We start from the raw sequence: 15,638 nt of genomic DNA on the forward strand, positions 1-15,638 counted from the left end.
TCTATAGTGATCTTTCGGTGTAATAGTGGTTCCAATTGTGTGTGTACTAGTGAACTGTGGAGAACTGTTGAGTGAACTGTGTGTGTAATGAGTGGTGTGATAGAGTGGTGAAGTGGCACATACTGTGTGTATGGTTTAGGTGACCCGTGTAGTATTTAGCACAGCGGGTGTTTGTATCGGCTATTATTAAATTTTCTTTCAAAGTGTAGCGCCATACATTTGCACAAGAATGTATAATTGGTTGAGCAGCACACTTTATCGTTATAGTTGTATATATGACGGTAACTAGTCGAATCGAATTTTAGCAGACCTCGCATATGCACAAAAACATGTAATTGGCGAAGCTAAGGCACTTCTTCGCTATAATGTGCAAATGTATATCACTGGAGAAAAGAAACAAAGGAATACTTTGAAACACTAAAATAACCCAGCGTATATGGGTAATCATGTCTAAGTCTGTTTATAAACAATTACCAACGGAGACGAACGGTGTAAGAATGCTTACGCATAACTAGACAATTCTCTGAATTTCTGCACATTTTTTTACGAGGTGAAACATGCGCAACAATATTCATTTAGCGTATCAATATAAATACAAGTGTAAAGATAACTTGGGAAACCTTGCCTCACCGAAAATTGTGCATTATAACGCCTCCCGCATCGGGATCTCAGATGGGTCAGAATTATACGAAAGAACGCGACGTTTTTGTTGTCTAACCGTCAAATTTTGTGGCCGAGCAGGTTATCGTCCACTCTTCGGTCTCTTTACTTACCCTTTACTTAACCTGAACAGAAAAAAAAAAATAGTGGCTGAAGGGAGTAAAGGCACCTAAAAAGTTCCGGCAACCATAGTTGTAAAGTGCAGGGGAGGCAAAACGTTGCAGTGAGTGAGTCTGCTGCCTAAAGTGATCTATATGGTAACCAATATTTTCTTTTAAGATATTAATGGAAGGAGCTCCCTTAGCCTATGTTACGTTGATATAAATATAGTGCACGCCTTGCACGAAAACTTCCGGGCGATCATTAAGCACATCCGTATCAGATAAGAACGCGGAAGTCTATCTACGTCCACAAGTCCTTTAGCGATGCCGTCGCTAAGCCTTTAACCTCGATATCGGACTCGGTTAATTGATTGTGGGGTTTAACGCGCCAAAGATACACTGGGCTGTGGAGCGCGCCATAGTGGCAGGCTCCAGATTAATTTCGACCACCTGGGGACCTCTGTCTGTCTGTCTGTCTGTCTGTCTGCCTGTCTGTCTGTCTGTCTGTCTGTCTCTCTCTGTCTCTCTGTCTCTCTCTCTCTCTCTCTCTCTCTCTCTCTCTCGCTCTCTCTCTGCGTGTTCGTGTGCATGTGCGTGTGCGTGTGCGTGTGCGTGTGCGTGTGTGTGCGTGTACGTGTGCGTGTGCGCGCGACGCGTAGTCCATTTCTCCAGCATGGGACAAAAGCGGACAGACAGTAAGTCATTTAGTAGTCGAAAAGTGTGGAAATGCCTTATATACGCACGCTATTTCGATTTCTTTTTTTTTACATGAGCCTGAAATAAAACAGGAACAAAAAACACGAACCCTAATTAGTTCTACCTTGTCGCTTTTTTACACCTACATTTCTGGACGCGCCGGTTAAACCGAAATCTACTTCGAAACCCAGAAAGCCGGAAAACAGGCAAAGGCGCAAGAAGTGTGCACCTAATGGTGCAGGATTTTTCAGCGTTCGCCCATTAGTACGGCAATACCTACGCTGAGGGAACGTAGGGGGAAATAATGATGCGTCTCAGAACACTGAACACTGCTCTGGAAAAGGCTGACAAAGCCAAAGAAAAAAGCTTATATGGATATATTAAGTAATAGTAATGTCGTGGATTCCAATTTCAGAAGACCTGCCTCTCTAGAAGCCATTGTTAAGCCATGTGGACTCGCTCATTAGTTTCAGATTTTGGAAGGCTCTCTAGCTCTTTCCGTCATTACGGTCTCAATGCGTCCTAAGGCGGTTGAGGCGCACACTGACAATTTTTTAGCCTTTTATACACGGGGCTGATTTTCTATGCGAAGAATGGTTTAAAAATTTTCCGTGTACCTTTTTTGCCACCCCGAACGCACCTAAACGAGCAATCGATGGGTCTGAGCGGGAACATTTTATGGCTAATGAGGTACGACATGCGATTTCACTCAAATTTGTTCCACGCTTTGACGTATTGCTCTGAATGCGAAATCTTTTGCTCGAATTGCGTAATACCGCAACCCAGACGTTCGTACGATGTGCCTCGCAACCGGGCTACAATGCCTCTTCGATCGCAGTGATTGGTTATTCAAAGGAGTTGTGGTAAAATATAGAGAATGGAAAAGTTGGAGATGATATATACGTTTAGGTCTTCAGATGTACAACGCGACAGGGTTGCTTCGACGTCGAGGGAGCATTTTAGAATGGAGTTGATGTATTTACGAATAATGCTTTCGAAACTCTCACACCCTCATGTCGGTGTCCACGTGATGTCGTGAACTTCCTTCATTTTAGATGCATGGGAGAACTTTTCGGAGGTATTTAGGTATTCTACCTGCAGCCAACAGTCTTATGGCATTTGAGAGTCTGTTATGATGGTTAAGACTCTGTTATTCGGTAGTTCGGCTGGGCGGAACACCAAGATGACACCGATTTCCTCTTACGCTGCTGTGTATAGGAAGGTCAGGTAGCGACAATTGTTCCGGTAGTCCACTACGTGAATTCTTGCCTTCGTAACTTGGACATCCCGGCGCCGGCAAATACTGTGTTTATACGGTTTTGGGGCTTTCCCCCAAAGAATCTGATCCTGGCTTGTCGTCCGTCTTTGTGTAAATTTGGATCTATTTTGGGGTCGGGGGAGAGATTTTGTCGAGAGTCGCTGGATTGGTGACATATCCATCATGGCGTGCAGTCATTTCTTCTCCATAGGTGTGCCTATATTTCAGAGGATGGCCCATCTCTACTTTATTTTTCCCAAGAGCTCTAGTGGCCTCTGTGATTTCTTCAAGGGTATTATAAAGACCCAGTCTAAGTAGCTTTTTGGTGATCGTAAAAATTGGAACGTTGAGGGCAGCCCCATATCCCGAGGATGGTGTTCAGTGTGGGTACGTTTGTCGTGCGGCGGGCTGCACGATATCGGGCTCACAAGCAGTGCCTGCTTATTAAGCCTTGTTGTTTCGTCTTCTCTCCTTCTTGCCCTTGCCCTGTTCAGTTGTTTTATAGTGAGGGCCAAATGGTTAAATATTTTCTGCATTTTGGCGATTGTGAGATCGGGCTTGCCGCGTCTCTGTAGGGCCATGCCGACGATTCTTACGTGTCCGTTCTCTGAGGTGGCATTCTGGCATACCTTTAGGGAGATTTTTTAACTCGGCCTGGTGGCGCCATCCATCGTTGGCTGAACAGAGCTTGGGGTGGTGAGACGGCTGCGAAAAGTTTGAAAAATAACTTTAAAATACATCTAGTTATATGCCACATAGTTGGTTTTATTTCTTGTTAGTGTACATTGTGCGTCGTTTCCGGTCATAATCATAATCTAGGCCTCCCTTGGTTTTCAGAGCCTGGAGTCAATCTTTTTGTAGCGTAAACTACACTGGCCGAGGTTGAGCAGTTTCGCGTGGTCCTTGAAGGGCCGTGCTGCGCAAGCGCGACGAGCATTGGATTGGATTTTAATAGGATTTCAAATGAATTGGATTGGATTGGATTGGATTGGCTTGGATTGGCTTGGATTGGTTTGGATTGGTTTGGATTTGATTGGATTGGATTGGATTGGATTTGATTGGGTTGGATTTCATTGGATTGGATTGGATTTGATTGGATTGGAAATCCAATCCAATTGGAGTACGGGTGTGTAGAGAATTCGGTCTGCACATTCGCCGGTCTGCGGATTCAAGAGGGGTGACGCCATAGCCGCGGAAGAAGGCGCCGGCGCGTGATTAGCTGTGCGCCTCGGTTGCGCAGTAGCCAAGTCTGACGCTGCGCAGGAGCCGCTTGATTGCCGTTTGGCGTGGCTTCTGGAGACCCTTGCTGCGCATGCGCGAGGAGCAGTAACTGGACTGGACTGGATTGGACTGGATTGGATTGGAAATCGTTTTACCAGCAGTAAGCATGATAATCAGCTCATCCTAGACAACCAGGAAACGTAAGAATAACCAGCTGAACCTTAGCTCACGCTACGCATATCCTGGCATAGCCGAGCTATGCCACTGCTAGTTTTTTTCCCATGCTTTAGTTAGGTAACACAGCGTTGGCGCCGGAATCAGTCTGGTGGAAGAGCCGCTTTGGTGTGCTCGCTGGCAAACTTCCCTGCGCAGGCGCGTCGTGAAATCACCTATCATTTCTTTTGTCTTCGTCTTAGTATCACTGTCCTGCTCCCCACACTCAAATTTTTTTTTTTAATTCGCATTTTTGCCATTCGGCATATAAAGAAAAGATAAGACATTAGGTAGAATAAAAATACCGGGTATAAAAGCACAGGTAGTCAGGAAATTGATGACCCTGTACAAGTCTAAAGGTAGGCATGGAGTCCGGTCTCATGTAAAAAGTTCAGCAGCGACCTGCAGTAGCGGTCTTCGTTCACCCACCGGTTGAAGTCCCCCGGTTTATCCCACCGAAGACCAACCACTCTTAGCGCACTGTCCCGAGCTGTTCTGGTTCCTGTGCACGTCCACAAGAGATGATTAACATCAGCTGCAGCCGCCGAAGCCGGACACTTGGGACATGTTCCTGGGTCTTCTGGTGCGGGTCTCCAAGTCCAGGTGACTGAAGGTGTGAGAGCCACCCCAGCCCGAAGCCTCCTCAGAGAAACTTCCTCCACCCGGGAAAGATTAGGGGGGAGGGAGCAGACACACGGGGGAATTAGGGCACGTGTGTCCCTTCTCAGAAGAGATTTCATGGCTAACTGCCCTGTATTTCATATTTAGAAGATCCTTTGTAGTTAGCTGCCCCAGTCGTAGTTTCGGTTAGCAGCGATGACGTACTTTCGCGGATGCTTGATGAGCACGGCTGGTAGCGGTTTTCCGGCTTGATGTCACTTCCTTCACTATTTTTCATTTTGACATGTATGTAAAGGCACTGCTTAGGTGCAAGCTGCAAGCTGCAATCTCCAAACAAAAATAAATCATTAGGCCACCTTCCTCATGGCATTACTGAACCTTATGCAATTTAAGTGTAAAGCCTTGCTGTCGTGCAGCAAAATGTACTGTAGAATCGAAGCGTAGTGTTTTCGTTTACCGCTCCCCAGTTCGCAGGGCGCGAATGCAATTCGTTCACTTGTCATTGCATGAAATTTTAAACCATGGCACTATTCCGACAGCGTGTCCCATCCGTTGCTGTTCTGTGGCCACGCCGGAATACGCATGCTCCGGACGAATACGCATACTCCGGCCGGAAGATGTCGGGGTGGCGGCATCGTCACAAAATAAAGGGACTTTGAAGGCGTGCTTTGAGCACTTCAGGTGCACCGGCGGCCGGAAAGGGGAGCCGCTTGCCACCAGAGCCTACCTCTCCTGACCTGTAGTAGGCCGCAGAGACAGGACAAAATGTCGCCTTGTCAGGTAAGGCCTTGTGGCATGCGCCCCTGCTCGAAGGTCTGCCGACCGGCCACGCGAGGAGTTCGGCAATGTTGTGCTGCCGACCAGGTGCGTGTAAGTGGACAACTCGAAAATGTATGCTTTCTTGCTGACCCGATAAAAGGGGTGGCACAGCTGCCGCGTCGAATTAATATCCGCGCGGTCAACGTACGCGATGAGTAAGTCGATGGTTTCGCTTACCGGTTGCGCTTACGGGTGAACATCGACAACGTGAGCGTCCCTACTGGGATGATCAGAGCGGTGAAATGGTTGCCGAGTCATCTTCATAATGACCGTATTATCATCATTACATCACATGCTGAGTAAGCCTACGTATCTTCATGGTTGCTGGACAAATAAAATTCCCTCTGTAACGATACTAAGACCTAAGCTACGCTTTCTGGCTGTTTGGTTTGCCAAATAGACGGCCAATTTGTTAACTTTTCGGTGGACTAAGTTTTCCCGCTCGAACAAAAATTTGCAGATGGATTGCATTGATTCCAGTGCCTTTGGAGCCTAAAGGCCGTTTTGTGGCCCGTTATCTGTTTTTCAAAGCACGTACACTACAGCAAGCTTTCGCCAACATTTCATCATGCTATATCGATCACGTCACAGCTTCATTGTCGCTCTATGTTGCATACCGCGCCCGTTTTCACACCGTTCGGAGATGGGTTGAATGGCCTCCACTCAACGCGGACTCCAATGCAAGACCGTCGGCCCTTGGCCAGCAAACCATGAAATCCTGCTCTGGCATCCGCAACCATGAAATCGGCCTGAAGAAAGGAATGGGCCTCCGAATGAAGAGGTCTGCTCTGGGGGCTGCTCACGCACGCGTGAAGAGACCAAGCGAGGACACTCTGTTTAAGGAATCGCCAAAGCCAGCGGTAGCTATTAAAAGTTATTAGCCTCATATTATTCTCCCTTGCAGACGCACGCAATGCATGATTATTTTCGTGGCATGCAGTTGTGCTTATGGGCTTGAGAACCCCGGGTTTTGTTTGATCAAACTCTGATCGTGCGGGTAAACTTGATGACGACACTTCCCTCCATTTTATGAGGGGCGCATCCTCGTACAGCTGCACCAGGCGTCCACGGTTCTTAGGTTAATCTCTTCATCAGAGCCACACAACACTGATTTCTAAATGGGGATAACTGGTAGTGTAAATGGTAAAGGCAGCACCTTCGCACGCAAGGAAAATTAACACCGGTGCTAGGCATGTCAAGTTATCATCCACCGCCTACGATATGACGCAGGAAGAGCTTTCACAGTGCACGGGTGTCATAGCTGGTGGTCACGTGATACGTATTTATTGACTTTTGCTACCACTCACTCGTTTTATGCATTCACCCGCAAGCGGCTGCGCGATGTGCGAAGTTTCCTTGTGGAGTTTCATAATTACAAGTCCGCGTCAATAAAATGGCAGCTGAAATTTTCGTTGAATCCACTAAGGACTGGGTCCAGTTCCTCCCTCCCTCCCCTCCCTCTTCCATTCAGAGGGAGGAGGGAGAGAAGGCAACCATCTCAGGCTCAGAAAGCAATGAAAGGCATACGGGAGGTGCAGTTCATCTCTCTCCTTTCTGTGACTATATGAACTTCCAAACGACAGGGAAGAAAAGAAATGGATAGAAGGATGTGCTCCGGGTGGAATACGAACTCACAACCAGCGGATAACGCGTCCCATGCTCTACCAACTGAGCTGCAGGAGCGGCTTTATTCCCCTCCATTTTCGGTGAATTTGCGTGTGTGTCGGTACTCCGACTACAAACGCCGCTATAACGAACGCTTCTACTACGAAACAGCCTGTACAACGAAAATGCCATTTGTTCTGGCCAGATTCCAATGTTTCCTATGCATTGTGAACGTCACTACAGCGAAGACCACTACAGCGAATTTGCCTGGAAGAAATTCGTGCGTTCGAAATCCCTGAACTGTCGTTTGATAACGAATACGCCTAGCTGCACATGTGGTAACGCGCAGCTGATAGGTGTACCGACGACCGTGAGTCATCCAGTTCAGCCACGCGCTGCTGGAATCGATAAACACGTACAGTGCGTATTGCGGCGCAGCATCGCTTGTGACGGCCGACGATTACGTCCCGGTGGACGACCAGGTCCTGATTTCCTCTGACCTGACAACTGACGACATCGCTGAACCCAGCATTGCGAAAAGGGACGCCACAATTGATCAGGCGAGCAGTGGTGAAATGCCTGCAGAGGAGCCAAGCGTTGTGACTACCCGCGAAGCGGTAGCGGCATTTGACGCGCGATATCTCGTCACTCCCTGACTTCGCGCCGCAGCACGCTGTGAACCTCCACAACATCAAGTCGGCGGTGGTTCCGCATTCAGTACGTCATACTAACGTACAAAAGAAAATTGTTGAGTTTTTTCGCATATTGCAGTTTAAATCTGATGATTGTTTCTCTCTGAATGCTTATCTTTTTATAGGGGGTCAGTGAAGTACACGCAGCATATAACGAAGTGAGGTCTCTAACGATCAAGTCTCGCGGTCCCACACGCTTCGTTTTGGAGTCATTTGACTGTATACAATATGCTACGGCCATACCAAGTGGGCTTTGTATTGCGGCAAATTGAGAGCGAGTAGTATTCTGCTCATGCAAAGTACGTCACGCATACATTCCCTCTGAATTGATTTGGGTACGAAATCCAGACTGCGTTGTGGTCGAAGCAAGCCTCCCGTTGCCTTTCATGGTTCAAAATCAGGCTTCCTTAGGAGGCTGTGACAGAGAATTGCCCCAGCAGGCTTTTTTTTTCTTTTTTTCAAAGCTGAATATTTTCTGATTTCGCAAAAAGCTTGTTAGGGAGCAAATAGCTGACATTCTCGATGATCTTTCAAAGCATTCAATAAAAAAAAGTGGGTGACTTGATGCGATGCAATTACTGCCGGCGAGACTTGCGTCTTCAATTCCCGACTAACAACGTTGTTGTCTTGTGTAAAAATCGCACGAGCAAGCGCATAAATGCCCCGATTCTCCAAGCTGAACGACACAAGAAAACAAGTGGCAGCTAATGCGCACACGGTAGAACCCCCATCTGCATTACTAGCCCGGCGCAGCAGCTTCGTGTTACAAAAGTAAACTAATAACTTCCGCTGTGCATAGGAGACCTGGCGGAACGCCCATAAACACAGAGAAGAAAGAGAAATGTTAGGGGAAGAGAAAAGAAGGGGCAGAGTCAATTACGTTGAGCGCGTGAACCGCCGTTTAACCTCCGTGCAGCCGAGGCACGCAAACAAAAGAGGTGTGTGCACGTGGGGAGCAAAAAAGAGAAGCTTGGGAGGGAAGCGGGTAGTTTAGACGAGGAGAAGGAGGTGGCGGCCGAGCCGTAAAGACCAGTTAGCGTGGCGGGAGCTTAGCATGCAAGCGGGCCGATCGCGCAGCGTAGGCGCAGGAAGCGCAGTTTGTTCGCTCATTACATTCATGACACCCCGCGAGCGCTTCCGTACCTCTTTCTCTTCGCTTGCTCGCCTCCGCCGCCAAAGAGTTAGGCTACCGCATCGCCGTTGTAATACCACGGTGCTGGCATGCACATGTATAGAGGTGCGCAAAGATTACCCCGGCCCTTTCTCCGTCCTTCGAGCGGTGGTCAAAGAACAAAGCGCCCGCTTAATGAAGAAGCTTCGCCCTCTCGCCGCGGCTATAACTGTGAATCACCCCCGGCCGCCGGGAACGCTTAGGCAAAACGCGCCTTCGCTGTGGAAGCCGGTGTGCCACCGGAGCCTGCGACAAGCGGAACTCCGGCTGCTGCTGTTGCTTCGGCTTACGGCGGCCCCAACTATAGCGCGGCAGTGCTAATCTTCCCACGCTTCTGGGAGAAACCGAACCATTCAAGAAAGAAAGAAAGGTCTGCCCGTATGGTGCCATGCCAGGTGTGATTGGTATTTTTTCTCACACACACACGCACACACACAACGCACACACACAACGCACACACACAACGCACACACACCACGCACACACACGCGCGCCAACTACTCTGGACAAAGAAAGAAACGTGCCTGCCCCTTGCCACGCGTCTCCGCCATTCACTGTTACGCTGGCCAAGAAGGGCCAATTTTGTCTGTACGTCTGAGGCCACGTCCGCATTACGAATGGAGGAGTGTTAAAGTAACAGGCATTCTGGCCTTCTTTGTCATCTTCACACTCGTGGAAATACTCTACTGATGCCTCCCCCCCCCCCCACACACACACAGAAGCAGGGGCACGCTGCGTAGAGTACGAAGCACACAGCATCGAAATGGCTCATTAAACTTCAATTCGGGTGGAAGCAAGGAGGGGCAAAATTGCGGAAATTAGAAACCGTGACACTTAAGCACTTGTTATGAACTGCGAATGCGAAAGCAGGACTGAGCTTCGCTGAGTGGTCCATGGAGGGTTTGCGCTGCTAGCAGTGTTTCCAAATTGCGCGATTAAATTGGTGTGGATTATTTTTTGGATTTTATACGCGAGCATGTTGGCAGCAGAGCGGAATCATTTTGACGCTATTGGTAAGAATTCTAATTCCGCGCAGAGCGGCCTGGCTCGCTTGCGACTGTTGCGCCACTGGGCGAGGCCAGCGTGCTACAAGCTCGGGGACGTGTCGCTGCCGACGGACGCCACCACCGCTGCAGTCTCCGCTATCCACAGGGCTGTGCGCATGCCCAGGCGTTGCCTAGCAGCGCGGTCTTTTTTTTTTTTTAATTGTACGAATCATGCGCTATGGAACGCTTCACAGTCATGGGGGTTTATGAGCCGTTTGTGATTCCACCAAGGCCCACGCCGACTTTCCCGACCAACGGGACATTCAAGGCTATCCAATTAACGTTGAAATGAAAACAATAAAAAACCAAGACATTTAAACAAAAAAAAATCCATCTTGCCAAGCACTTCGCGCCATGTTGGATCTCCACTTTAAACTTCTCACCAGTTTTGCCCTCCTTCGACATGTCTTTCTGCAGAGGGGTTTCCTGAAGGCCGTTATCTCGCTTATGTCTAGGTGCTCAGGAACGGCATTTAGCTCGGCGGTGGGGCGTTTTTGTTTGGTAGCATGATCAGTAATCTTTCGTACAGACCAGTCGAGGTGGCTTCGTATTCCGTTCACAGCTACCGTTCTAGAAGCAGTTATTGCGGCAGGCGGCACATAAAAAGCTGGGCTGTAGGGGTGTCGACGATTTTTAGAAATTGCTTTTATGAGTCGAGTTTTATCAAGCCAGTTTTCAATTCAGACCGAAATGAATTTTCTAAATCTGAGAAATGCACACCAACCGGTGCTAGCGTGTGTCTCGGTGTATAATCGGTGTACACAAGGGAAACATGTGTGGGTTGAACGCAGGCATGTAATGTAAACCATACGTGGGTCGAAAGTAAGCGAAATGGAATAATTCCGTTCAAAAAGGGTGAATGTAATTTATATAGGACGTTATATAGGCCTCATTGAAGCTGTCTCTTGACCGGTTGATTTGTTCGTCAATGGTCTGGTTCGCACTAGGTGCAACCTTCTCCGCACATGTAGTCAAAATCATTACATAACGTATCCTTACTTGTTCCTATAGCGGTTGCATACAAATCATGATAATAGCGTCCGAGAACTAAACTGCACATTAAATGTTACAGTGAACACCCCCCTCCCCCTTCGCCCCCCCCCCCAAACAAAAAGAAAAAAAAGCGAGAACAATAACCCTCTACGTACGTTGAATTGAACTGAACCCAAATGCACTGAGAACGGCCCGTAAATTTTCTCGCGAAAGTAAATACTCGCACGAAGATTGGACACAAACACCACGCTTCAAAAAGCATACATACACAGCCCTACATCTGAAATTTGGCGGGATCGAAACCTCAGCCATACGCGGGGCCAAGGTTCATCACACTACGAAGGATTAAACCGCGTTCACTGCATTATTTCCTTCCGCAACTCCTTTAGAGGCGTTATTGACTTATCCTACTCCTTTTTATGATCACACGATGTCTAGGCGACGCAGAAAAAAACCACTAAGCCCAAGCTCCACGAAGGCGCTTCCCACACGTCCCATATAATAGGTTCGCCCCGAGGCGTCCTACTTCGACATCACGTCCTTCTTTATTGCCAATCGCACTCCTTTTGTTTTATCGCCATCTTCAACCAGCGCTCTTTTCCTTTGTCTCCTTGCTCATCCTTTCTCGCTCTCCTCATTTCATTCCCGCTTCCCTCTCTCCTCCTCGCTTCCTGGCCACCCCGCTATCCGACCCAGTAGTACAAGATGTACGGAGTTTCGGTTGACGCGACTCGATTTAGTAGCAGCGATTTTTTCGTCGTTACGTCTTCTTTTATCTCTTCTCTGCATATCCCAGGTTCCCTTCACCAGCCGTTCAGCTTTCGGACATTGTTTCCCATCCGTCTAGTGACTCCGAGCCGCCTCTTCATCTTGGCAGGTCTCCCCTCGTCCCCCGACCGTTATACCCTCGTTATTATTTGCCCAGAGGCAGTAGTACATCTTCCGCGATGCCGTGTCTTTCCCAGAAATGGAGCGTAAATGGCAGGGGCGCGAATTACACGCAACGCAGAGACATGGGCACATATAAATATACGCCCACGCTACATTCCCGAAAGGCCTCGGGCACGGATAGGTATAGCGAGCGCGCCGTCCATTTTATCGAGGACTCCTCGATATGTGTGAAGTGTAATTGAGTTCCAGTGTACGGGTGTAGCTGCAAGCGCCAGCAACAAAAGGCCTGGAACTTGTTTCTGAATCTGGCGGTCGGTCGAAGAAGAAAAAAAAAAAAGGCACTTTTCTACCCGCATTCCTTCCTGCGCTGTTTTTCTGTTTGAGCATTCGATGAAGTTCTGAATGTTGGATTCACTGGGGGAAGTTGAGAATTATTTAGATTGAACAATACGGGCCCTTGGAGACCACCGGTTTCCCTTGGCCTTTTCATGAATTCATGGCAGAGACTAAAGTGTGTGCGCGTCCCCGCTCCTTTCCCCTCCATTTCGCCTGCCCTCTCTTTCATCCCCTCAACACCCCTCCCCCAGTGCCGAGCAGCAATCCTGGCTTGAAGCCTGGACAACCTCTCGACCTTACCGTTCGCTCTTCTCCTCCCATGGACATTTGCAAAGGGACCCAGAACATTACCATCGTTCGCGCGGGTATAGTTGAATTTTATTTTAGTTTAGTTCTAGGTATTTTAGTTAAACAGAGTCTGACATTATTTTCTTTTCAAACTTTTGTGGACAATTAAAAACGGGGTATGACTGGGATCAAACAATCGGCGATTCAAGTATCCATTGTGACTCCCTACGGCAGTAAAATTACGGGGAATGTTTAGAATTTTCTAAGAACACGAAGGCTAAAACCTAGTTGCACCTCTGTTGACCTGCTGTTGAAGTTTCGTTGAACTTTGCGGCCTTGCCACCACTTGACGGCCACCACCTGACCACCATTCTCCAAAGCTCGTTCCGCCCGCTCGCCATCGCCATATCCGAGAACGCACCTCTCCTGTTTTTTTCAGAACGCTCCTCCGGTTCTGCTATTTCCCTTCCCCGGCACACGTTCTTCGGCTCGCGCTGCCCTTTTATGGCAATCCTCGCATCTCTATCTCTGTGTTTCATGGAACGCGTTGCGAGGTACAGAAAACAGAGCGAACAGGGCACCACAGGCCACACACACAACGCATGCACACACACACGCATGCACACGCTCACAAACACATACACGCAAGTGCGTGTGGGTGCGTGTGCGTGTATGCGTGCGGGAGGTCGTGTATGCGTGTGTGCGCGCGGGCGTGCACAAGAAAGCGGAGCAAAATACGCAAGTGGACAAGAAAACACAAGCGGACACGCAGAAGAAAAGTACAGGCGCGGCCACTGTAACACCAACATTGCTAGAAAAGTTTCTGTAACACCGGCAACACGGAACGCGTGGCCGCTCTCGACGGAGCGCCGCGACGGGCGCCGCGGAAATCTTGCAGCACATGCGCAATCAGTGCCAGAGGCGGAGATAGCTGCGTGTCATCTGCTACGGTTCCTTCACTTCGCCCTGCGCGCTCTTGCACGAAAGAACTGCAGCCACGGCGCTCTGTTAAAATGTTTGAACTGAGTTATCGAGGCACACATGCAAGATGCACCCAAAATTTTTGAATATTTTGTAATTTATCTTCTAATAAATCTGAAGCATAGCTTTACGAATACGTTTTGTTACAGCCCCGTGGCTAGATTGTTTGTGTACTTTCGCAGCACCCGGCGAAGTGGGGAGGAACCAGAGCAGACGACACGCAGCTATCTCCGCCTCTGGCACTGATTGAGCATGTGCAGCAAGATCCCCACGGCGCCCGTCGTGGTGCTCCCCCGAGAGCGGCCGCGCCCTCCATGTTACTTCTAGGCTGTAACAGTGGCCGTTCCTGTACCTTTAGATTGAACCGAATAAACCTTAGCCTTTTCGGGGGCTTCAAGCGGTACCACATGTTTTGAAAGGATGCTCATTTATTTATTTTTATTTATTTAGACAATACTGCACGCCAGGACTAGGCCCAAGCAGCAGTGGGGAAGTGATTACATAATATATCAGCCAAAAGTAATTATACAATCTCTAAGAAACATCAACAAAAATAACAGACAGAAAATTACTACACATGAAAAAGCTGCTCAATTAATGCATGCAGACTTGGCGAAGTAAACACAATGGCACGGAGATTGTTTCATTCAGATATTGTTCGCGGGAAAAATGAATATTTTTATGCGTTTGTGCGGGCGAACAAGGGGGTAAATTTAAAAGGGTGATATTGCGTCGTAGGCCGGGAGGAAAGAGGGGTAGGAAAAAATGATGGGTCAAGGCGCAGTTTGCGGTTCCAAAGATTGGCAAGAAATTTTAGCGCTTCGTGTTGTGTTTCTTCCTTCGTCGTTGTTCTCAGGTAGCGCTTTCGCAATCATGAAATTTTAGTCGATTGCTTCTTCTCCGCGATTCCAGCGTTAGAATTCCGTTGTTCTGCATGAGTGTTGTAGGTGAATATGTTTTTGATAGCTGTTATAGATGAAGCGAACAGCTTGCCTTTGAATTTGCTCGAGTTTGCCAATATCTTTTTTTTTTGTATGCGGGTCCAAGACCACTGAAGCGTACTCAATGCGCGATCGAATTGATGTGCTGTATACATATAAGCCAACAATTTGATGTTAGGTGGCGAGTGTTTAAGTTTATGTTTTATGAGGCACAGTTTCCTTCTAGCGGAAACGCAAATATTATCAACATTAGTCAACCAGGATAGGTTGCCAGTAATTGTCACACCGAGGTATTTAAAATTACTTGTTAAGCTAACAGGGGCGTCTGTAATTGTGTACTGGTATTCAAGAGGACTCTTATTGTTAGTTACACATGAACACTGTTTCATCGGGGTTAAGTGTCATGCTCCATTGTTTGCACCATGTGTGCATTCCATCGAGACTTTCGTTTAGAGAGACTTGATCTTTAACCTTTTTAATACTTTTGAATAGCAAGCACTCCTCTGCAAATAGGTGGATATTAACGTCCTGGTTTATACAAGTTGTAATATCGTTTATATAAATAACGAACAGTAGTGGCCCGAGTACGCATCCTTGGGGAACTCCGGAAATAACGGGGAGGGTGTCAGAGTGATAATCATTTAGGTCAACAAATTGTTTGCGCAGTTCAAGGTACGATAAAATCCATTTAACAAGCGGGCAAGGAAAACAGAGTTTGTTCAGTTTAAATATCAGTCCAGAGGGAGAGATTTTGTCAAAAGCTGTACTAAAGTAAAGGAAAATTACGTCGATTTAGCCTGATGCATCTATGACAAGAAAAGGAATGGATAGTGGAAATTAGTTGAGTGGTGCAGGACAAGCTCCTGCGGAAGCCGTGCTGGTAGGGGGAAAGAATGTTGCGCTTATCTAGGAAATCAACTATGTAGTTAGCGATTACGGGTTCCATGAGCTTACAAGAAGAGCTTATCATAGATATGGGCCGGTAAGTTGACAGCAATGCGTTATTCCCTTTTTTAAACACCGGTACATCACGAGCGATGCGCCAGTCTGAAGGGACAATGCCAATTGAAAAATACAACGAAAAATAGCAACCAGGAAGCGAGCT

The 15,638-nt window shown here is 47.8% G+C and overlaps 1 protein-coding gene across 1 annotated transcript in view; it reads right to left on the bottom strand.

The window, feature by feature from the left end:
- The window catches only part of LOC144139413 (band 7 protein AGAP004871-like), a 564,115-nt gene that overhangs the window by 429,723 nt on the left and 118,754 nt on the right, over window positions 1-15,638 (bottom strand). The gene's annotated exons all lie outside the window — the stretch shown is intronic.

This window comes from Haemaphysalis longicornis, unplaced genomic scaffold (genome assembly GCF_048455015.1).
Source record: "Haemaphysalis longicornis isolate Haplotype H1 unplaced genomic scaffold, Haemaphysalis longicornis Haplotype H1 scaffold_1, whole genome shotgun sequence".
Taxonomy (NCBI): Eukaryota; Metazoa; Arthropoda; class Arachnida; order Ixodida; family Ixodidae; genus Haemaphysalis; species Haemaphysalis longicornis.